General features: G+C 43.4%; 1 pseudogene; it reads left to right on the forward strand.

Annotated features, from left to right (window-relative positions):
• Positions 1 to 366: 366 nt before the first annotated feature.
• Positions 367 to 484, forward strand: LOC148513964 (5S ribosomal RNA; annotated as a pseudogene).
• The last annotated feature ends 23,550 nt before the right edge of the window (positions 485 to 24,034 follow it).

Below are 24,034 nucleotides of genomic sequence, written 5' to 3' on the forward strand. Positions count from 1 at the left end.
ATCAATACATCTCCACATAACTATCCCACATCATTATGATTGAACCCATTATTAAGTTTTTTACAGAAATTCACCTGAACACTCACTTGTGTTTATTGGCCAAATTATGCTATTTAAACCCCTCCAAGTGCATGATTATTCATTGGGAGGGATGTACCACAGGTTCCTGCTTAGAAGCATACAATATTACCTGTGTATTTAATTTGGTGATATTTTTGACATATTAAGCAGACATGTGAAACAAATAAAGTTTGCCTGTGCATTCTTTCTTTGGAAGTTGTCATTTATCAACAAATGGACTATAGATGCAATTAGTCCTACATATATATTGCTTTGACCTGGCAATTGTGCAATTTTCCCCATTATATCTACAGCCATACATTACGTGATTGCCCAATCTCGTCTGATCTTGGAAGCTAAACTGTATTTGGCCTGGTTAGTACCTGGAAGGGTGACCTCCAGGGAATACCAGGTGCTGTAGTTTAAAATATACATTTGGGATTGTTTTTGCACACGGCCAAGCAATATAAATATATCTCAGTTTTTTTTATATAGTACCAATCAAATATACCCAGTTTCTGATTGTGTAATGTATTAACAATTCGCCTTCAGATTTCATCATGTTTATGAAGTCTGATTTTTATGATGAATTTATAACATCTGATTTTTAAACTATAAGGTACTTTATAATTTTATTGCTGCTAATAAAAGTTATGTTTTAATTTAACAATATTTAGTACTTAAGAGTGCCCCAGACAATAGCCCTACTTTCTTCTCCTTTGCTGTTCAATACATATATATTGGGCTTTCGGAGCACCACCAACAATTATTGATGATAGATAATATTCTGTGACTGTTGGATGGTTGGTTTATAATTCAATTTACTTTTAGTTCTGTGCAGAATCTCTCTCCTTTTCTATAAATATTAACACCCTGACAGGATACGTTCAGGATCCCAACAGCAGGGATTCCGGCATTCACAATGCTGACGCCCGAATTCCAACACTTATCGGAATACCAGCGCCAGCATCCCGGCTGCCCGGATACCAAAGTTAAGGGGGAGGGCTAGGGGTTAGGCACTAGAGGGAGTGTTAGGTTTAGGCACCGGGGAGGGAGGGTTAGAGGTAGGGTTAGGGGTTAGGTTAGTATACTTACTTACAGCTGTCAGATGGTAAACTGTACGAGATGCCGGCGATCCCGTACCCAACCCCACCCTGACACGCGTACTTTAATTCCTACTTTCTGTTAAGCTATTTAAAATCAGTTTCCCATGTCCTAGTTCCTGGTGGTAATCCTCTCTCCCCTCTCTCTCTTGCCTGGTCTTTCTCTTTTTTTCTGTTTTAGTTTTTCTTCTTAATATTGTGCATTATATGTTTTTTTCTTTGATCAGCTCACTGTACCAAGGTCATTCTTAGGTCTTTAACTCTTTTTGGTATTTTATTTTGTATTGAATTTATTGATTGTATGGTTTGCACTTTATATTTTCTACTTTGGCTATGGTGTGCTGTTGTTTTATATTTGTCGGTGCACTTTAAAATTTTCCAATAAACTTTACTTGCATACAAAAATAGGATTAAAGAATCTAGCGCTTCTGCTACCAATCAAAGGGACATTGGCAGATCCATAAAATATATAGTAAAGGAAAAGGGTTTGAAAAAGTATGTTTCCCCAGAATCAATGCTTCAAGTAAAAAAGCACTTAGGCCAGTGGTTCCCAAACTGTGCACTGTGGCACCCTGGGGTGCCTCGGGACACTTGCAGGGGTGCCTCAGGTGGTCCAGCACCAAATCAAATTATTTATGGTGTATGTAATGTAAATATGTGGATAAACAGAAGCGCAAACCTGTCCAACTCCACATAACTGAACCTAAGGATGACTGCTAAGCACAATTTAGTTCACTTTACTAAATTTTTTTCGGAATATCTCAACAGCAAAATTTTGGCTTAGGGGTGCCGTGAAAACAAAGCTTATACTCTAGGGTGCCGTGATTCAAAAAAGTTTGGGAACCACTGACTTAGGCATTTACAGCAACAAGAAACTTGGATCAATTATCTGATCGGTACATGTTATAAGACATTGGATGGCTACCTAAAAGATTTAGCTTTGTTTTTGAATAGTGGTAACTGCTGGGTAACTAATTATTAGCTCTTTAACATCAAATATTCTGAAAAGAGTCAGGAGAAGAACTGTTTTTATTCACATGCTAAATGGGTTTATAAATGATATGACTTATATCGACACGACATTGCAATAGGCAAGGGCGCAAAGAGAGGGCAGATACTTATGGCCCAGGTTTGTTGGAGAGGCCCGGCGGGGGCCTGAGTCAGCTGCTGAGTTAGACAATTGCGAGAACCAGCTGTAACCTGTGCAAAATGATCATGGTATAACAGAGGAGTCTCTTGCATTTATGAAAATTTCACCAGAGGATGGAGGCTGCAAGAAAGGGATCACAAGATTCCTCTCCTGTGGGAATTCCTTCATAGCCATAAAGAAATTATCACCATCTGAAGATGGTGGCAGTGATCGGGGCCAACTCCAAAAAGCTACACTTTTTGAAGCTTGGTGTCAATGGCAGATTTAACAGGGCTGCAGCCCCCTAGTAATATCTCCATTCCCCTTTGAGCCCACAGTTCCACCCGTATGTGAATCAAATGTGACTTCCCATTGGAAACGCTTTCTGCTAATCACACATCAGGGACTGAAGGAGGTGTTTTCTCACCCTGGGACTGCAAGTCCTGACTGTCATTAGCAGAAAGCACTTTCAATAGGAAGCCATTTCTGCTTTTTTTTTACGGCACCCTTATACGGCTTCTTAGTACTGGAACAGTTGCAGCCCTTAGCCAATGCCAAAGTTTTTTTTTCTGCCCTTTTTATGCGTATGTACACTGAATAGGGATCGCTCACGGCAGAGAGATTGGACTGCAGCCAAGACAGCCCTTCCCTGTAGTAAAAAGGTAGGGGCTACCACTGCTTGGTACATACAGTCAGACTGTAGTCCCTATTCAGAATAATGGCGGCTGTGGACTGCTGCAAGGAATAGCTTTTTGCAGGAGACAGAGCCGTAACTAGACTTTTTGGTGCCCTGTGCCAGAAAGAGCATTGGCACCCCCCCATTTTTCAAATAGGGACACAACGCACCCAAAAAAGGGGAATGGCCTCATGGGGAAGGATCAGGGAAGAGATAGGGGCAGCCAGGAGATGCTGGGGGTTAAATAAGAGGAAGCTACAAGTAAGAGTGATAATAAACAGAAAATTGACAGGCCTGAACAGCTCCCCTTGTCCTGCGGTGCCCTGTACCATGGCACAGGCCGCACTATCCTAGTTATGGCCCTGGCAGGAGATTTTTGTAATATCTCCTCCATTAGGCTGTAGCTACATAGCTCTGATACTTACAATCATGAGGGAAGTGCAGTTTTTGCACAATTTAAGTAGCAAAGGGCTTCATCTCAAGCTTACCACTTACTTTCCTGCTGCATCTACCAGTGCTGGTCCATCTGCAGATTATGTTTAGTAGTGCTAGATGCAGGGTGGTGCCCATGTACAGTACACCTTTGTTAATTTTCTAATCATTGTCTGTGTAAATACTATTATTAGGGGTAACTGGAATCTTGCATGCCTAACCAGCTGGTCCATAATGCGTTTCCGTTTTTCGATTAAAAAATAAGTAGTGACCTAATGTGATTCCACCCTCCTGCCATCTGGTCTTCGGTATATTTCAAAAAACAAAACAAAAAATAATTAATTTGTCACTGTGCGTATTTCCGGCAATTATTTCAATCTGTTCTTGTATAGCAATTACATGAAAAAATGCAGACAAGCTAAATACAGATAATTGCAGACACTTTTTGATGTCTTTTTTTCTGAGCTATATTGAACTACAGGTGCAAATCTATAAGAATTGTTCATCTTTCCAGCCACGCGCTCACAACCTTGATGTTTATTGAAAGTAATAACTTGCAGATATCTGAAGCAGCACTTCAGGGCTTGGTCACACTGCGATTCATCCTGCTCTGAATGTTCTGCTTGAATGGGGAAAAGATACTGTATTTCAAGTTTATTTATTTATTTCATTTTTTTGTAATGTTTTCTCCATAGGTTACTTCAAGCTGCAAAAAATGTTGCAACATTAGGAATTGTTTTCTCATTTTGTGTTTGTAGCCAGAAATTGTGATTAATTTGCAGTGAACTGGAATAAAGCTCTTTGCATTGTAAGAGCTAACACCATTGGACAAGTAAACAGAGGTGGGTTGTTGCTAACACGTTTTAGATTGAATGGAGACATTTATCTATTGATTTCTGCCTATACGCATACAAGTGTTCATCTCTTATATATGACTGTCCAATATAAATGTTCCCACTTATAAATCACTGCATCAATAAATGTGCCCTGGTAGTCCATTTCAGAAGGCAATAAATCTTGCTGTGCAAAAAAGTGATTTGCTTGATTTATGCTTAAAATTTTCTTTAATTATTATTGACTTATGCTGTCTAGCGTGACTTTCAAAGTCTGCAAGCTGGATTGTAGCTTTCGGGGTTTAAGGCAAACTATCATTCTGTAACAGACACTGCAGCTCTCAAACACAATGATAACAAGATACTTTAAATGTCAGAGTGAAGCACGTGACTTATGCAAAGTGCCGTCTTAAAATAAAACACTATAGTGTATAATCTCACTTTTACTTGCATTAGCCCCTTTCCCTTGATATGCTCTAGCACCGGGAAATGATTGCAGAGTGTATCATATATGGTTCATCCAATTCCAAATGGCGTTAAATGCTCAGTAACAGAAGTTTGTTCAACCTGAGTTCCATTCACCCTTTTGGTGGTGACTTCTGTCACATTTGTTATTGAGTACAGCAGCTGTGATAAGTGCAATGCAGCAATTTTCTTGACGCTATAATTTCATGTGTTATTTAGAAAATGTGTTTTTAAAGAGTTGTAAATTATACTCCGCCGGCCTAGAAGTGAGCTGTCTCCCTGACCCTAATAGAGCACGTAGAAATCTCTATCCTACCTATATTTATTCAGATATGTTCCTTTATAAAGGGATTTTGCCAAATATCAAAGCTACCTAATAATAATGTTAAAGGGAAATGACTATCTTAGTATGTATTCATTTATTTTTATATTCTGCTTTCCAGTATGTGTAACGGCTTTGTTATTCATGTTACAAAAATGACATTTCAGTGAAAGGTTTCCTCTATTGGAGTGAGATCATTAAAATAAGACAATGGTTTGGAGAGGATGCATTTGTAAGGACTTTGGTGCTTTGTGGATTGGCGCATAGGCCAGTCCATTCAGCAATAGACACCAGCTGAGAGGTCTCATCATATAAAGTTACACACATTGTACCTAGTAGCTGCACTTCAGCAGAGAAATGCATTTTTAGATATATTTTGGCAGGGCTGTAACTAGGGGTGTGTGACCGGTGCAGGGCTCTGTGGGCGGCACCATCACCATTATGTCGCCCCTGTTTCTGGCTGCAGGGTGTCTGGAATGGCACACTGACCATCTTGAAGACGTTCCAGGCACAGCTGCAGTTTCAGGTGCTGACGGGTTGGCACAGGGCACACAGAGCCCTTGTTACGGCTCAGTATTTTGGCATTTGTGATATTTTGACAGTCATAATGTCGACAAGAGGATGTCGCCATGGTCACAATGTCAACATTGAACATGTCAACAGTTATCATGTCAGAATGTCTACATATTATCCCTGGTTGCCCAGCAATGACTTACTTGCTCCCGATGGCTGCAGCAGCTCCAGTGGCGCATTCTGGGTCCTGGCGGTCATGTGCGTGTGACAGCTCAGACATCTGACGAAGTGGCGGTTCTGGTGACTATTCTTCCCTACTCTGAACATTAACCCTCATGTCCCGAATCCCAACCCTAATGTTGACATTCTGACAATATCAACATCTTAACTGTTGACATTGTTAATATAGACCTAATGACTACACCCCCATATTTTGACCATGCAAAGAGAAGCATGAAGAAAACAAAAATAACTCATTTAAAAAAACTGAGTATCGATGCCCCTTCACTGTCGTGATTTATTTAAATTAAGTTAAACTGAACTCTATAATTGGAGAAATATGGAAAGCAAATATTTGAATGAAAGGGATGATACTAAAAGTAATGTAAGACTGGACCTTCATGGGATGATTATACTGTTGCAGTGTATTTGTTTATATATTCTCTCACACCTGCAAAAATAGGAAAATTGCCCATCGTCCACTGAGGTGTCTCCAAAGACTGGTTACGTAGCTGTGCACCTGGGAGGTTCAGATTAGCCAAGCAATGCAAAAGAAAATCTATATGTGGTGCACAACCCGTATATTCCACAAACAACAAACTGTATATATACAAGAACAACCAAGTCACATACCATAAGTTTGGCACTATTCACTCATTTGGCCTGGATAAGGCTGCTTTAGGATATAGGCCACATCATTAATGCATTAGTGATACTCATGCAGCACATTCCATTGAGACTTAGGGAATCGCTACAGAACTGGAAATGAAAAACAATAAAATTGTGAAACACTTTTCAGCAGAATTAAATGTATCCCAACTATAGAAACAGGGGACATTCAAATATATATTAATTCATACAATTTTAATGATAATGTCTCTTTAATGGAAACTTCCACCCTAGTTTTTTAAGAAAAAGTCTCCAACTGATCATACAAATATATCCTGTTTCACTTTGCTTATAATGCTTGTTTAGAACCATGATACAGCTACTCTATAAAAGAACATAAAAATGTGCACAGTATGAAACAATATACAAATGATGTTTTAAAGAAGCCTGGTCTTATAAAACTACATTTTTAAATGGAGTTATTTGCTCTTTGCTGTCAGAATTACACTTCGAAAACATATATAGAAAGACTACACGAGAGATTGGAGCAGGAAATCCTGAGCATTGTGCATGGCTCGATATCGTTTTTGGTGAGATCATCATCCTTTGCCAGGTGAAGCAGATACTATACTGGGATTTGTGTTAATGCTATAGCAGGATCGAGGGAGAGGAGGGATCAGACACAGTGGACAAAATAATAGCTGCATCTTGCATTAAGGACACCTCGACCACGCACTCATGCTCCAATGTCTTCTGTCTGTGCATGCGCCTCAGATACACTGTGTAAGCTTTCTGATGGTTACCGCCGGGGTATGCCGATCTAAATTACATGGAAATCCATGCAATTCTGATGGGCGTTTCTGTGTGGTAACTGAGGGGGGGGGCGATAGGGTGGCTAAAAGGTGAGGGGTGTCGTGGACATGTCAGTGACGCAATTCCACTGACACCGGCGGCCATGTTCCCTCAGACTATTGCAGCTGCGATTGGCAGGTGCAATGTCCGGTGGTGCGGCTGATGGTCCGGCAATAGTGCATCTATGTATGCACGTCGGCGGACTCATCCTGCTGCCTGTGGGCGTCTCAATAGGATGCCCTTTGGCCATGGTTAGGTCTAGACTAGAGAGCTCTAATGGACCTGTGACATCACACCCACATGACCTGGCATCAAAGGGGGAGGGGCGGGGATGCTAACGGGAGACCAAAAGTGTCCCCTCGCCATGCTTTGGGCATGGTGGCTCACTACACTCGCCACAAATATTTATGCAAACGTGGATGGTAACACAGGAGCTGTCCAGCCTCCTGCAGCGGTCACGTGGTTGATACGTCACAGAGGTCCTTTCTCCACATAGAATCTAGCATCAACCCTGTGGCCATGGCAATACCATAAATAAGCATTAGTGGTTGTGACAAAAGTTGCAGCAGCTACTGAAACTGCATCCACCTCTGAATTACCTCCATAATTTCCAATAGCCGGATCCACCCTCCGTCTCCCATGACAATATGGTAAATACTGCGCACCAACCAGTGCTATCCATCTCATATGCAAACTTCACACGTTGTGCAAAATCAGGCACAATTCATTTGAAAGGGTCACATGGCGGCATGCTCTGAAGAGTACCTGCATCCGGAGGATCCAGATCTTGCTCTGGGGCTCAGCTATGTAGGGTTCTGCTTATGCATATATAGTATCTATCACATGAGTCCTTCCACAGCAGTTACCATTCATTTGTTCCTTGTATTTGCTAGCAATTCCATCCCTCATTCAGCTTCTTTTTTATAGTGATACCTTACTCAATATCCTCTAATTAAGTTTTTGTATTTTGTGCCTCTAAACAGGCAAAATTATAATATTTGGTGCTTACTAGCAGCTAAATTATGTCATTTCATTATATGTTTCATTTGAGTTCTAAAGAAAACTAAAATTTTACTTATTCAGAAATGCTAGAAATTGCAGCCTGAATGGGAAATAATAAAACCATATTGTGACCTAATTATTCTCGCATAAGTATTGCGTAAATACTGTAATACAGCATCATTAAGTCTGTGGGAGGCAGGTTAGTGTGAATAGTATGGTACCACATTGCCTGCAATTTGTTTTCTATTAAACCTTTCCAGGTTTCTTTTTTTTTCACATTATTTGTGCAAGTAATGTTCCACATTGCCTGTAGTATATATATATAGATTGTTGGCTGGTGTTTAAACATGAAATTTTATCATTTACAAATGGCTTAAAAATTTCCAGTTTGCATGTAGAAAGTACACACAAAGAATTAAAGATTTATATCTTCATTTATTTTCATGTGTGTGAGCTTTATTACAGTGTGCAAATGTGGTTTTACATAAGCGGCAGGAGCTACATATTTAGTATTAACAGAGATAATGAATCTGCCATCTTGCGAAAATAAAGAATTGGGGGAATCAAAATATATATACATATCTGCACTTACTTATAAAGTATGTTATTAATTATGATTATTACAAAAGGTACAGTGTCATGAAGGGCCTACCAAGCAAATGCAGTTATAGGGGCCTAAACCTAGGGGTGTGGTCAGCCTCCACAGAGGCTTGGCTAACCATTAGAGTGTGCATGGTTGGGGGCCCTTTATAAATATATATACAGTACTGTGCTCAGTACTCAGATGCAAAAGCTGCATCTGCCATAGGGCTCACACAGGAGGCCATACTCATACAGAGAAGATGCACCTGCCTAAGGGCTCACACAGGAGACCATACTCAGAAGTTGGAGAAGCTGCACCTGCCATAGGGCTCACACAGGGGGCCATAAGCAGACAGAGAAGCTGCACCAGGATTCCATACTCATACGGAGAAGCTGCACCTGCCATAGGGCTCACACAGGAGGCCATACTCAGATGGAGAAGCTGCCATAGGGCTCACACAGGAGACCATACTCAGAAGTTGGAGAAGCTGCACCTGCCATAGGGCTCACACAGGGGGCCATAACCAGACAGAGATGCTGCACCTGCCATAGGGCTTACACAGGAGGCCATACTCAGATGGAGAAGCTACACCTACCATAGGACTCACACAGGAGGCCATACTCATACAGAGAAGATGCACCTGCCATAGGGCTCACACAGGAGACCATACTCAGAAGTTGGAGAAGCTGCACCTGCCATAGGGCTCACACAGGAGACCATACTCAGAAGTTGGAGAAGCTGCACCTGCCATAGGGCTCACACAGGAGACCATACTCAGAAGTTGGAGAAGCTGCACCTGCCATAGAGCTCACACAGGGGGCCATAAGCAGACAGAGAAGCTGCACCAGGATTCCATACTCATACAGAGAAGCTGCACCTGCCATAGGGCTCACACAGGGGGCCATACTCAGATGGAGAAGCTACCATAGGGCTCACACACGAGGCCATACTCAGATGGAGAAGCTGCCATAGGGCTCACACAGGAGACCATACTCAGAAGTTGGAGAAGCTGCACCTGCCATAGGGCTCACACAGGGGGCCATAACCAGACAGAGATGCTGCACCTGCCATAGGGCTTACACAGGAGGCCATACTCAGATGGAGAAGCTACACCTACCATAGGACTCACACAGGAGGCCATACTCATACAGAGAAGATGCACCTGCCATAGGGCTCACACAGGAGACCATACTCAGAAGTTGGAGAAGCTGCACCTGCCATAGGGCTCACACAGGAGACCATACTCAGAAGTTGGAGAAGCTGCACCTGCCATAGGGCTCACACAGGAGACCATACTCAGAAGTTGGAGAAGCTGCACCTGCCATAGAGCTCACACAGGGGGCCATAAGCAGACAGAGAAGCTGCACCAGGATTCCATACTCATACAGAGAAGCTGCACCTGCCATAGGGCTCACACAGGGGGCCATACTCAGATGGAGAAGCTACCATAGGGCTCACACACGAGGCCATACTCAGATGGAGAAGCTGTCATAGGGCTCACACAGGAGGCCATACTCAGACAGAGAAGCTGCACCTACCATAGGGCTCACACAGGGGGCCATATTCATATGGAGAAGCTGCACCTGCCATAGGTCTCACACAGGAGGCCATACTCATACAGAGAGACTGCACCTGCCATAGGGCTCACAATGGGGGCCATACTCAGATGGAGAAGCTGCACCTGCCATAGGGCTCACACAGGGGGCCATAACCAGACATAGAAGCTGCACCTGCTATAGGGCTCACACAGGAGGCCATACTCAGATGGAGAAGCTGCACCTGTGATAGGGCTCACACAGGGGGCCATAACCAGACAGAGAAGCTGCACCTGCTATAGGGCTCACACAGAAGGCCATACTCAGATGGAGAAGCTACACCTACCATAGGACTCACACTGGAGGCCATACTCAGAAGATGGAGAAGCTTCACCTGTCATAGGGCTCACACAGGAGGCCATACTCAGAAGATGGAGAAGCTGCACCTGCCATAGGGCTCACACAGGGGGCCATACTCAGATGGAGAAGCTGCCTTAGGGCTCACACAGGAGGCCATACTCAGATGGAGAAGCTGCCATAGGGCTCACACAGGAGGCCATACACAGACGGAGAAGCTGCACCTACCATAGGGCTTACACAGGAGGCCATACTCAGATGGAGAAGCTACACCTGCCATAGGTCTCACACAGGAGGCCATACTCATACAGAGAGACTGCACCTGCCATAGGGCTCACAAAGGGGGCCATACTCAGATGGAGAAGCTGCACCTGCCATAGGGCTCACACAGGAGGCCATACTCAGATGGAGAAGCTGCACCTGCCATAGGGCTCACACAGGTGGCCATAGTCATACAGACAAGCTGCACCTGCCATAAGGCTCACACAGGAGGCCATACTCCGATGGAGAAGCTGCACCTGCCATAGTGGTCACACAGGAGGCCATACTCAGATGGAGAAGCTGCACCTGCCATAGGGCTGACACAGGAGGCCATACTCAGAGGGAGAAGCTGCACCTGCCATAGGGCTCACAAAGGAGGCCATAGTCAGATGTAGAAGCTGCACCTGCCATAGGGCTCACACAGGAGGCCATACTCAGATGGAGAAGCTGCAGAAAAAGATGCATCCACCTCTTCTTCTGACCTCAGAATCAGCCCTCAATATTACCCTGACACATTGTGCTCTTACCTCCCCTATACTGGCCTAAACACACCTGTAGGTACCCTAGTTTGAAAAATGGAAGCCCCCTCTTTCAGACTATATGCTACTTTAGCAGATACTGGGGCTTATGTAATAGGGTGCGAGCTGGCACCTCTACAGAAATTCATGTGAGAGTTCCCGAATTGTTAAAGTGGTAATCATTTTCAAAGAAAAACCAGCTTGGTTTTGTCTTTAAAATGATTGCCGCTTTAAAAATTAGGGAACACTCGCATGTATTCCCGCAGCAGCACCAGCTCGTGCCCTATTACATAAGCCACATTTCTGGCAATCTAGTAATGATTAAAACATTACACAAATGGGGGAACTAAAGCCAAGATGTCACTCATTTAATCCCTCATTAAATGTGCAGGATTTCTAGTTTAAAAAATATCAGGCCTAGTTGGGCTACCAAATTGTCCCTAGACATTGTTAATTTAAATCTAGACAATAAAAATTTGCAAAAAAAATCATAATCATTTTCAATTGCAGATTATTTTTAAATTAAACCTACACCTAGGATCCTGTTTTTTACAATTTGGGAAAGAATAATTAATACCAGACCTAAAACCCACTTTTTTGGATATTTTGGTTAAATTTTGTCTGATGCATTACAATGAACAAAAAAAGTAAGGTTACTACAGTATTTCTGTAAAATACAAGATCTTCTGAAAAAAACAAGGTACACTTTCTGTGATACTGCATAAAAAAATCAATCATAATGTTGGAATGTGACAAATGGAAAATGGTTTAGCACAGCTGTGATGAAACATTGAGCAGCAAAGAGTTAAGAAAAGATCTCTGGGGTCGATTCAGACCCGGACGCTAAGCTGCGCTCTCTCGCAGCCAAAAGATACCGGGTATGCAAATTCCGCGATCGCACAGTCTGGTGTAAGAACGCCATCTATGTCTTAGAAAGCGACTGCAGAGCAAATGCATGGCGGTATAAAGACGCCCACTTTTATCTCTTAACACACGTCATCTCCAGGAAGTGTATGAATAATCGGAACCATCGAGAACCATCGGAGCTGCACGCAGCGCTTGAGGTAGACCTTACCCCTGCTGCAAGCACTGCGATCACTGTTGGCTGAAATACAACCAAGTGACGTGTACAATGGCGCATCTTTGCTAATTATGCACACCAATAAAACTCCATTTTGACACCCAGACATGCCTGCGTTCGCAGCACCACTCACCCATTCACAAGCACCTCCCCCTGTTACCACCCACAAAAGGCGCTGTCACTCAAAGTAGCGCTCAGTCTTTGTACTACGAGTGCACAATTCCTGATCGCAATGACTGGTTCAAGCACACGCACTGCGATGCGTACGCATGCGGAGATGGGCGATAATCGCCCATAGTGTGCATCCACAGCTTGGCGACCGGGTCTGAATCGGGTCCTCTGTCCAAACACATCTTCATTCGGTTGATCCTAAAGACAAAAAAACCTATATGAAAGCACAATCATACCTTTAGAAAATGCAGTGTATTTTTGTTCCATAGCTCAGCCAAAGCGCAAGCGCATAGTGCTCGCAAGTGGGTCGATGGCCGGGCAGTGCACATGCGTGGCGTGCGCGAGTGAATTTTCACTCGCTGCGGGACATACTACAAGACGGGGCAGCTGTCGATTGTGATTGACAGCTCATCCCATTTTGTAGGCATGCAGGGTGGGGTGGCTGGACAAATGGAGGCGTTCCTGAAGGGCGGACCGGTGATGTCAGTAGTGAACTTCCTGTTCTATTAGAGCAGGAAGTTCACTGGGGCTTGCGGTGGATGAGACCCTACCACAAGGGTCTCGACGCAAGCCCAATTGTCGTGATAATTGCGACCATCGCCAGGCCACCCGCTAAAGCTGTGGGTGGTCACCCACAGCTTAGCGAGCGGCTTGGAGGCCGGTGAAAAAAAAACCCGTCCCACCCTGATTCAGAGTGAGCGCTCACAAATAGCGAGTGCCTCTGAATCAGGGCCTTGGTCCATAGATTTGCAGAAAAAATATTGGCGTTGTAATTAGTTTCTTTGTTTCAGTTATGTGGAAAAATGTCCACCCGCCATTTACAATTCATCACCATTATGTTCTTGAAAATGTGACAGTTGGCAAACTCTACCTGTGCACCTGCTGGGTAACCTGGAATATGTGTACTGCTGGGAAGTCTGGAAACTGTGATAGTTATTTGCAGCCACATATATCAGCGCATCTTGCAGGGACCTCAATCACCGACTGATGTGTTATTTCATTATTCACTTCTCCACGCTTTGTTTACACCAAACATTCCTAGTGGCCGGCCTCAAGGACGTCGACATACTGGAACAGTTACAGGTCGCCCAGAGCATGAAGTTCAACGATCTTAAACAATGTATAACAAGATCAACTGATACGCCGCATGCAATGGATATGACATTCACCACAATAGTACTATTTGGGTCCTAAGCACATGCAGTGTGTGAACTGTGGTGCCCTACACTTCTTGGTAGAGATTAAGGCTCATTTTTCAGACTGCTGTCACAATGGAAAGGTTTTGTTGCCCAATGTGGTTGTTCCACCATATCTAGCAGAACTCTTTATTACAAATACCCTCAAATTACGGATTCAATATCTCCATAATATCATCAGCAACTAATATCCATAATATTCTCTATAACTAAGGTGGTTACTGCCAGGATTCTCTAATTATAATGATTCCATTAAAATTAGAAATGTGCACGCTCCTCGTGCTTTGGTTCTAATGTTCAAGTGTTTTCGTTCAGTTTTGGATTCTTTAAAAATCGATGAAAATTGATTAAAAAATAAATAAAATCGATGATAAATTGATTAAACACCTATTTTGGACCCGTTTACATGCAACCCAAAACCCGAGCTATGTTTTTAGATCAGAGTTCTGAACTGACTGCAGAACTGACTCGGAAACCCAAAGTGATTCTGAACTTGGACTTGATTTGGCTCAGAACTCCTAATTCCAGGTGTGTTCTTATTTCGGGAACACCAAACCACACAACTCTAATTAAAATTCATGTTTTGACAAAAAATTGATTATTTATTATACTAACCAATTTCATTAAAAATAGTTTGTTTTTTTGCTTTTTAAATTGTGTCTATCTTTCTCATTATTAATATTTTAACTATACTAAATAATATTTTGTTCTTTAAATTTGCAATTTTACATAATCAGTAACAAACCATAAACTAGGACTAATTACTTAAATCCGGCTTTGACAACCTGTGGCTCCCTGGGTGTTGTGCAACTAGAAGTCCCAGCATTCTATAACAGGTATCGGCTATAAGCTATCTGGCAGATCATGCTAATGCTTGTAGTTTCTGCATACATGGAGCCGCAGGTTGGCCAGGCCTGACATAAATGTACAAACATCAATACATATCACAAATAGGGTTACTGATACCAAACTACTGCAAATTCAATAGGCATAAAATCAATGGAGTGAACTGCTACAGAATTTACAAACATACAATTACTATCAGGACAAAGAAACTGCCAGGGGTAGGCATGGGTAAGGAAAGGATGGAAAGCTGAGCTGAACTTAGGCCACATTAAGCTACAGTAGGCATAAACAGAGCCGTAACTAGACTTTTTGGTGCCCTGTGCCAGAGAGAGCATTATATAGCTACCCTTGCCCTGTGGTGCCCTCTGCCATGACACTGGTTTCAGTGCACCACCCTAGTTACAGCCCTGGGCATAAAGGCATTATTTTATGTTGTAACTCTCTGTAAGTTTGCATCTCTACTCATAGAGAATTTCTACGTTTGTATTGTAAATGTTTTTTTAGGGACCTCACAGATGATAAAGGTCAGATTTTTATTATTCTAAGATCATAGGACAGGAATAAAACATAAAATGAATCATGGGTTCTTAAGAATTGTAAAACATATGTATTTGGCCAACCTAAGTACAAAATGCATGACCAATGTGTTCGTGCATGTGCCAAGATGCAGTCCATATGTGATATAGCTGTGGTTTCTATGTGCTGGATGCATTTGCACACATCTGTGACCACATCCAGAACTAAAGAGACACAGAGATTTCCATTCATTTCAATAGCACACTCAATTCAACAGAGTTTCCAGAACATAGAAAGTGCTTGTACATAAATAAATAAGAATTCAGGCAGCATGGGAAATGTACATGATCCGACTGGGGCGCTGTTGTGGTGAAAGCTTAATCCAGTTATTCAGACTTAGGTGTGTCATAATTATTGCAAATACGGACAAAGGGCCTGATTCACTACGGATTGCTATTGTGATCACAGCTGTGATTACGCACGAGGTCTGCTGCAAAAATATGCTAATGACTGCAATCGCAAAGTCATCGCACAGCCAGCCTAGAGACGCCCACTACCGCTATCGCATATCCATAATACCTTGCAGTCCTGCATATACATCGGGAACATTGAGTAACCTTGGCCCCTCACGCATAATTATAGCAGGTCTGACCTTACTCAGAAATTGCTAACCTCATCGCATTCAGTGAGTACACAAGCTGTGAATGCCGTCGCAGTGCCTAATTTATGCACGCCCAAGTAATGGCGTTCAAATGGACTGGCACGCCTGCATTTCTCCGACCACTCCCACATCACCACCCCCAAACGCTCACAGCCTATCACTCACTCTGCAATGGCTTTGTATCTGAAAAGAGGGTGGGGTGGGGGGGGTCTTGGACTGCACACCCTAATTTTAAACATAATAAGTGGTGCTACCATGCTGAGACTTGTAGTACAATGTAGGGGACAAAGAACACAGGTGCACACTCTGAGTACTAAGAACAATGATAGTCAAAATAATCCTGATAAACTTTACAAATAAAATGGAGTTTAGTGAGGTTCTTAGTAAAAGTTTGGCCAAAATTGTTTGCCCATCCGCCAGGTCAAGGTGAACCCCATAAAATGGGTCCCTAACATCCCTAATACTGATACATTATGCCAATTTATCCAGGACTTACCTCTAATAGTGCCCGTTCTAATATGATACAGATACAGCTTTGTATCTACATAAGTGATTGCAGTGCTATCGCAATGCTAACTCACGCATGCGCACTGCGATGCATACTCAGGCGCAGTACGCACCATCGGACGATCTGCATACGCTACTGCAATCGCGATCTGTGATAAATCACCCACAATGTGCCTAATTCAGAGACGCACGCAAGGCCATTCTGCAGAGGGATATTGCAATTTTTCACACAGCGCAATCGTAAGCATCTCACCTACATTTGCGGCTGGATGGGTAGAACTGAGCATTCATACGCAGGCTACTGTATATGTTCTGGGATGTGACATGGAGGTACAGGCAGAATTATAGGCTATTACGAGTTATGCATACTTAAAAAGAGCCTCTAGCCATGTTTCCATGATGCAAACACCAAGACCGCATGAAAAATGAACCATTTATTGTATAATCATATTTGCAGGAAATATGTAAATCATATCAAGCAGCACTTCAAATATACTGTAATTGCTAGCAAACAATTACATTATATCATATTGCAGTAAGTATTTTGAAACATTTAGCAATGTGCAACAAACTATTACAAATCAGTGTCCTTTGTTATGTACAGCATGTGTGGCTTATATCAGGTCCCTTCTAGCTGCTTTGTTTCTAAGTCTCTTACAAATAATGAATTATGAAACAAAGGTAGCGATCAATCCAATAGTGGAATATATTTACAATTACAAACTCTATAAGCGTAAGTGTTGTCGGACTGTGGCAGGGGTTCCTAACCACGGTCCTCAAGGCACACTAACAGTCCAGGTTTTAAGGATAGCCATACTTGAGCACAGGTGTGTTAATTAGTATCTTAGTTATTTTGAGTTAACCATTTGGCTCAAGTGTGGATATCACTAAAACCTGAACTGTTAAAGTGCCTTGAGGACCGAGGTTGGGAAACACTGGACTGGGACATGAAGGGCCCACAGGGAATGCAATGGTAGGGGCCAGCTGAAGGGGCATGGCTAGCCATGGGTAGGAGTGCCAATCAGTTGGAGGGGCATGGCCATCTCACATTATCATAAAATAAATAATCTGTGACCCCTTTTTTATAGTATTAAAAACTGGTCCCCTTTTTTAAATTAGCAATAAGTAATATATTTATAAAGTATATATACATATACACAGTGTACATAAACATAGTGTATATGCCTATACATAGCGTGCATATACATAGTATACATAGTATGGAATGGGATTGAATTACCGGCGGATGCCCGACAGGATGAAGATCCCGACTGGGGCAGGTAAGTACCCTAACTCTCCCCTGCCCCCCCCTAACCCTAACCCTCCCTTAGTGGTGCCTAACCCTAACCTTCCCCCAGAGGTGCCTAACCCTAACTCCCTCTTACCATTCCCTAAACCTAAACTTTCCGGGGAGGGGTGTCTAACCCTAATCTCTCCCTTGGGGTAACTAACCCAATCCCTCTTCCCTGGGGTGCCGAACCCTAATCTCCCCCCAAACCTAACCCTAACCCCGCTAGACTCCCTTATCCTAACCCTCCCCCCTGCGGCTAACGCTAAGGAGCGCCCCAGACTTACCTTCGTCCTCAGCGTTATGGCATCAGGATTAACATAGGCGTTGGTATTTAGATGCCTATGTTAAATCCCTTGCTGAGATTCCGCTGTTGGTCTCATAACTACATCCCCATAGTGTAGGTGCAGATATATTTTATGCATACAGTAAACATACAGCAGGGGTAGCCAATATCCAGAACTTCAGATGCTGCAAAGGTAAATATCCCAGCATGCTCTGCCACAGTTTTAGCATGCCCTAAGTACGAAACTGTGGGAAGGCATGGTGAGATGTATAGTTCCACAGCAGCTGGAGTGCCACACATTGCAGAGCATTTAATACTTAGGTCTATGCTCCACCACCAGAACTGTATTTGGGCTCTCTAATTAAAATGCAGTTTATAAATAAACTCTGGTAATGCAAATAAATTCAGAGAGAAACATTGCACACAGGGCCTGATTCGCAGTCTGACGATGTTTGCATTCTGCGCGTGCATGAACTGGTTGCTGTGATCAGGAATTGACCGCAGTGAGCACATAGAGCCTGCACACAGTGATTGACAGGACCTGACTATTTGAGGGTGGTGACGGGGGTGGGGGGGGGCTTTGTTGGCCAGAGAAACGCCTGCGTGTCTGGGCATTTAAACGCCATTTCAGGGGCATGTATACTAAAGCCCCTGCAACGGCATACGCATCCTGACATCTAGTTACACACACACAAACATTACCAATGTCTGCAGTAGGGACAGGTCAACCATAACTTCTGCATGTGGGTCGGATGGTTCTCAAGGTTACCGATGTTTTCGCTGTCTTGCGAGAAGGTAAGTAAAGGGAAGTAGTTGGCATTATGTAGTGTTGGGTGTCTACTTATTGTGCTGCAGATACATCATAAACATATTTTCGCATCGACAGGCTGCGAGCTAATGCAGCCATGCGATCAGGTCTGAATCAGGCCCACAGATCACGGCTTACCTGCTGTAAAAGGATAGCAGAGCAGTAGGTATTTTATCCCAGCAATGCAGGAGAAGTATCTTATTGTACACCCACATTATACACTCATACAATGCTGAGAGAGGTGCAAGTCAGTAGCAGAGTCTATGTCATCACTAGCAGTCCCATCTATCACTCTGAGCTGGGGGGAGGAAGGGGGGGGGGGTTGCACATTACATGACAGGTTTTTGAGGCTCTAGATAAACTCTACTGTATATATTATGGGCTATTACTTTAAAACATGGCCCTTCATCCCCTTGCAGCAGCCAGCACATTAATCATGCACATGTTTTTAGTTAAATCCAGCACACATGTAAGTATTTAGCACATATACAGGTAATTGATCTCAATGCCTTGGCAGCTAATATGGAGACGGTCTAATGCTGGGCACACACTGAAATGACGGATAGGTCAGCAGACTGATCCTTTGTTAGGGTGGGTGATTGGTAAGCTATGCACACTGACCAATCGGCTGCTCAATATATCTGGGCTAACATCACAACTGGGCAGGCGTTTAAATCTACCCGCCCAGTTGAGATGTCAGTGTCGGTGGTCCCTGCAGCCAGTGTATGGATGGTCGGCGGGTTGCCCATACACTGATGCAGATGCACCGATATAAATCTTTCAGATATATCTGCATCTCCTGTGCTGCAGGGCTGACCTTTGTCTGTGAATGACTTCATTCACAAATATATATTGAGTATACACACGCCGATACACTTGTAATATATTATTAGTCGACCAAACGAACGGCATGTTGACAAGTATGTACCTGGCATAAGAAACAAATATATAGAGAAGATACATTCTTATATAATTGTATTATTTTGAGTTGAGAAAAGTTCTGTCACCCATAGAGAGGGGGGATACACTCACCGACGTCCGGGGGTAAGTCTTCCTGAGCCTACATAGCATGTCTGCCAGACCTCTGCACAGATAGATGGAAGTGCCCTGCAGCCACTGGCACTGGCTCTTCTCTGTATAACAGCTGCAGACTCTACACTGATAGGAGGTAGAAACTTTCCCAGGTAAAGCATAAAGACCTCAAGGGGTCTCATGTACCCCGATGTCTGAAATACCTAGCACTGTGTATGTTTGGGCCGGGGGGAGCTGCATAGAGATGGGGAGGACACTGTACCAACTAGGGTCATAGAGAATGAGGCATTGCGAGGACTGAGAGGATACAACAAGGAGGAGGGCACAAGAGTGACTCAGGCTGCAGGTATATGGGGGCTGGTGTCTGTGAGAAAGGTTCAGCATCAATAACAATGTTGCAGATGTTGCATAAAGAAGTAGCACTTGTTACAATGTTGTAGCTGGTGCAGACAGAAATTCAGTGGCCATTCCCCCCTATGGTAGAATGGGACCCTCAGGCAGAGGGCCCCGGCTTCCCAGCATGCCAATCTGACCCTGAACGAAGGTGTTCCAGGATCCAGGACACAAACAGAGGACCTCATTCAGAGTCGGTCGAAGCGGCCGCACGGTCGTACGCCACCGATGTTTGCTATACTGCGCATGCGTAAAGTTCGCAATGCGCGTGCGCAAACTAGCCACTACGATCAGAAATTTCTCTCTCCTTGAACACAGCCAGGTCGGTAGTTTGAGTGACAGATTGAGGCATTTGTGGGTGGTAACAGGGGAAGGTGCTTGAAAACGGGGGAGTGGAGATCCGAACGCAGGCATGCCTAATTATGCGAACGGCGTTTTATGGGAGTGCATAATTAACAAAGTAGCGTCATGGCACATGTGACATAGGAGGTTTTTACACTGACATGATCGTAGAGCTTAAGAGAGGGTATGGTCAACCTTAAGCTCTACGACCAGTTCCGATGGTTCCCGATGGTCTCGATTAATCCTTATATGCCCGGAGATGACGTGCAATGCGTACGAGAAGGGGGCGTATTTTTTTTAATTCCGGCCGCTTCCTCCCCTTGGTCGGCCAGCTACCAATCCGAACTTAGGGACGCAACTGGCGAGGGAATCATTTGCATATCCGGCCCCTTTTCCCGTACGACCGTGCGGCCGCTTCGACCGACTCTGAATGAGATCCAGAGTCCCAGTTATGTCTGAGATTCATACACAGGTGGTAAAAGTTATGTTAGTGTGTGCTTACTTTCAAAGCACTAAAAGAGAGTTCTACACAGAGATCCATCTGATTTTAGGTGGATCTCTTGCACCAGGTACAGTGCTGGTGCATGTACACATTGATAACTTGATTGATGGGGCAGTGTGGCCATATAGATGCATAGAACTCTAAACACGGACAAAGATCACATGCACATGCAACTGACTTGCTTGCAACACTGAATCAGGCCTAATATGTTTGCAAGTCAAACAAGGTAAAAACATCTATGAAGTATTAGGCATTATCTGAGATACATCTTTCCAACTAGAGATGACTGAAATTGTTTCAAAGTGATTCTCAAACTGGTTCTACAGTTGGAAAATTATCAATAAATTCTTGAATTTATGTTTATTGTAAACATTTTAGCAAAATTTGAGCAAGGTCAAAAGATTCAATCCATGTTCGAGTCCTTTTGAACGAGTTTGAGCTTCTTCAAATGTAAAGGCTGCATTGTATTCCATTTTGAATGGTCTTCCATGCATACTTTAAACTAGAATATAGTTATTCTTCACTTTTCAAATAAAAAACCATAAAATGAAGAGATAACACTTTATAGTTTATCTTAATCTCTTTAAGAAGCTCAACTGCGAATGTGAACTGTGAAAGAACTTTGATCCCTTAATGTGGAACTGGAAGATGGTTTGGAAATCAAACCAGATCAAAGTCTAAGAGGTTCATGGTCCTCAAACTGCATGGATTCAATTGCATTTGAAGCTGGTTCAGAGTATTACAGCGCCATTAATGCCAAAAATTACTACATTTTATACTAAATGAAGCTGATATTTTAGTGAGTTCTGATGTAAAGGTGAAAGGGATTCAGAACAGTATGCAACAATTCTGGCATCTGTTTGTAGGTGATGTTCAAATGCAGATGAGTGGGTTTTGCAGCATTTATAGAAAGCTATGTGTTTAAAGTACTTGATTTTCTTCTAGTAGCATACCTATTAAATGGGATGTAGTCGGCATCCCAGCGTGCAGGATGCTGACGGTCAGAAGACCGGCACCAAAATCCCAACAGGTCGGGATCTCTCACCAGTATCCTGACTGCCGGCATCCCGAAGGCAAGTATCGGGGTATTAGGGGAAGGTTAGGGTAAGGTAGTGGGGTTAGGGTTAGGCATTATGGGGAGGGTTAGGGTTAAGCATTGGGGAGGTAGTGTTAGGATTAGTGTTCGGGGAGGGGGAGGTTAGGTTTAGGCACTAGGAGGGGAGGTTAGGGTTATGCATTAGGGGGAGGGTTAGGTTTAGTGTGCGGGGAGGGGGAGGTTAGGTTTAGGCACTAGGGAGGAGGTTAGAGTTAGGCACCGGGAAGGCTTAGGGTAGGGGTTAGAAAAAAAACTTACCGCTGTTCTCTATGGGTGTCGGGATTCTGGCTGTCGGGATGTCGCTGTAGGTATTCTGACCAACAGCCGGGATTTATACCCATCCCCTATTAAACACATGATAACATTGGCAAACCACGGGTCAATCCTGTCATCCATGCTCAGTACAAATTTTACACTGTCCAATTTAGCCACGTTTGTGCTGTAGGTGGACAGATTGGAGTTCGCCCATTTAAAACACAAGCTGAGCATCCTGTTAGTGCGGGTTGAACAATGAGCTCACTCTCAGGCCAAAAGTGGATATCTTCTGATCTCTTTCTCCAAAATTCCAATCATTTTGATACGATTATTTTATGTTTTTATGCACTTTTTGTGGCATGTGTTGCCAGTTTAATGGGTCCATCACTATTCTCGGAGCCATTAATTTGTAATTGCAACTATAATTTTATTATAGGGGGTCACAAGAGCTTTGATTATAACTGATTTGCTCAATTAGTAAACATTTTCTAAAACAATTCTGTTACATTTGTGAGGTTTTTATTTAGGTTTATTACTATTGCATAACATTGTGTTGTTCCCATCCTGGCAGGTTTTTTTTTGCTGTTTATGATGCAGGGATCAGACATGTGTCTGATGGGTCTGGTAACTAATACAGTTTAGTAGAGAAACAAACACACAGGGATGCTGAGTCTTCTCTCTCTGGTTCATTGTGACATTATAATACTGGCACAAATGCATTGCTATAACAAAAATTGAACTGCTAACAAACTCTTTTACAATTACCATATGCAATAAGAATGCTTGCAATCATTTTGATTAAAAGCGCACAGACATTTTCAAGTTTAAAACAAGAAAACAATATGCATGGCTGATTCCCATTTTTTAATCTTACACAATGCAATTTTACATAAACAGTTTTTCTCTGCAAAATGTGAAGTAACTGAACCCAAGTCCTGATTTGGAGACGGATGGAATTGCAGAGCCGCACACCAGCAATTGTGCAATTCCGTCCATCTCAGGTGCAAATGCAGAAGGAGGTGTCAGATGCCTCCTTGCTGCATCTGCGTGACCCCAGCGCTGTGATCAAGGTTGCTACCTGGGATTACCAACTAAACAAATGCGGCCTCAGCACTTCCAGAAAACGGGGTCTTCCCCTCCCCCCACCCACATGCTTCAGGCTGTTAGTGGCTTGAGGGAACTCTGGGCCTGATTCAGAGACGGACACTCTGAAAGAGCGCTCTCTCTGAATCAGGACATTTTTTTTATTTTTTTGTCGGCCTCCTGGCCGCTCGCATAGCTGTCGGTGACCACCCACAGCTATAGTGAGCGGCCAGGTTGATGGTCGCGATGGTCTTGATCGGGCTTGCGACGAGACCCTTGTGGTAGGGTCTCATGGCCGCAAGCCCCAGAGAGCTTTCGGCTCTAACAGAGCCAGAAGCTCTCCCACTAACATCACTGGTGATGTCAGTGGGGTTGCCCACAAACGGCAGGCGTTCGTTTGGGAACGCCTCCATTTGTGAAGCCACCCCCCGGCTACGCCTACCAAACGGGGCGAGCTGTCAATCACCATCGACAGCTAGCCCCTTTGGTGTGAGACCTGGAG

This window comes from Taudactylus pleione, unplaced genomic scaffold, assembly GCF_031769625.1.
Source record: "Taudactylus pleione unplaced genomic scaffold, aTauple2 ptg000265l, whole genome shotgun sequence".
In the NCBI taxonomy this organism is placed as follows: Eukaryota; Metazoa; Chordata; class Amphibia; order Anura; family Myobatrachidae; genus Taudactylus; species Taudactylus pleione.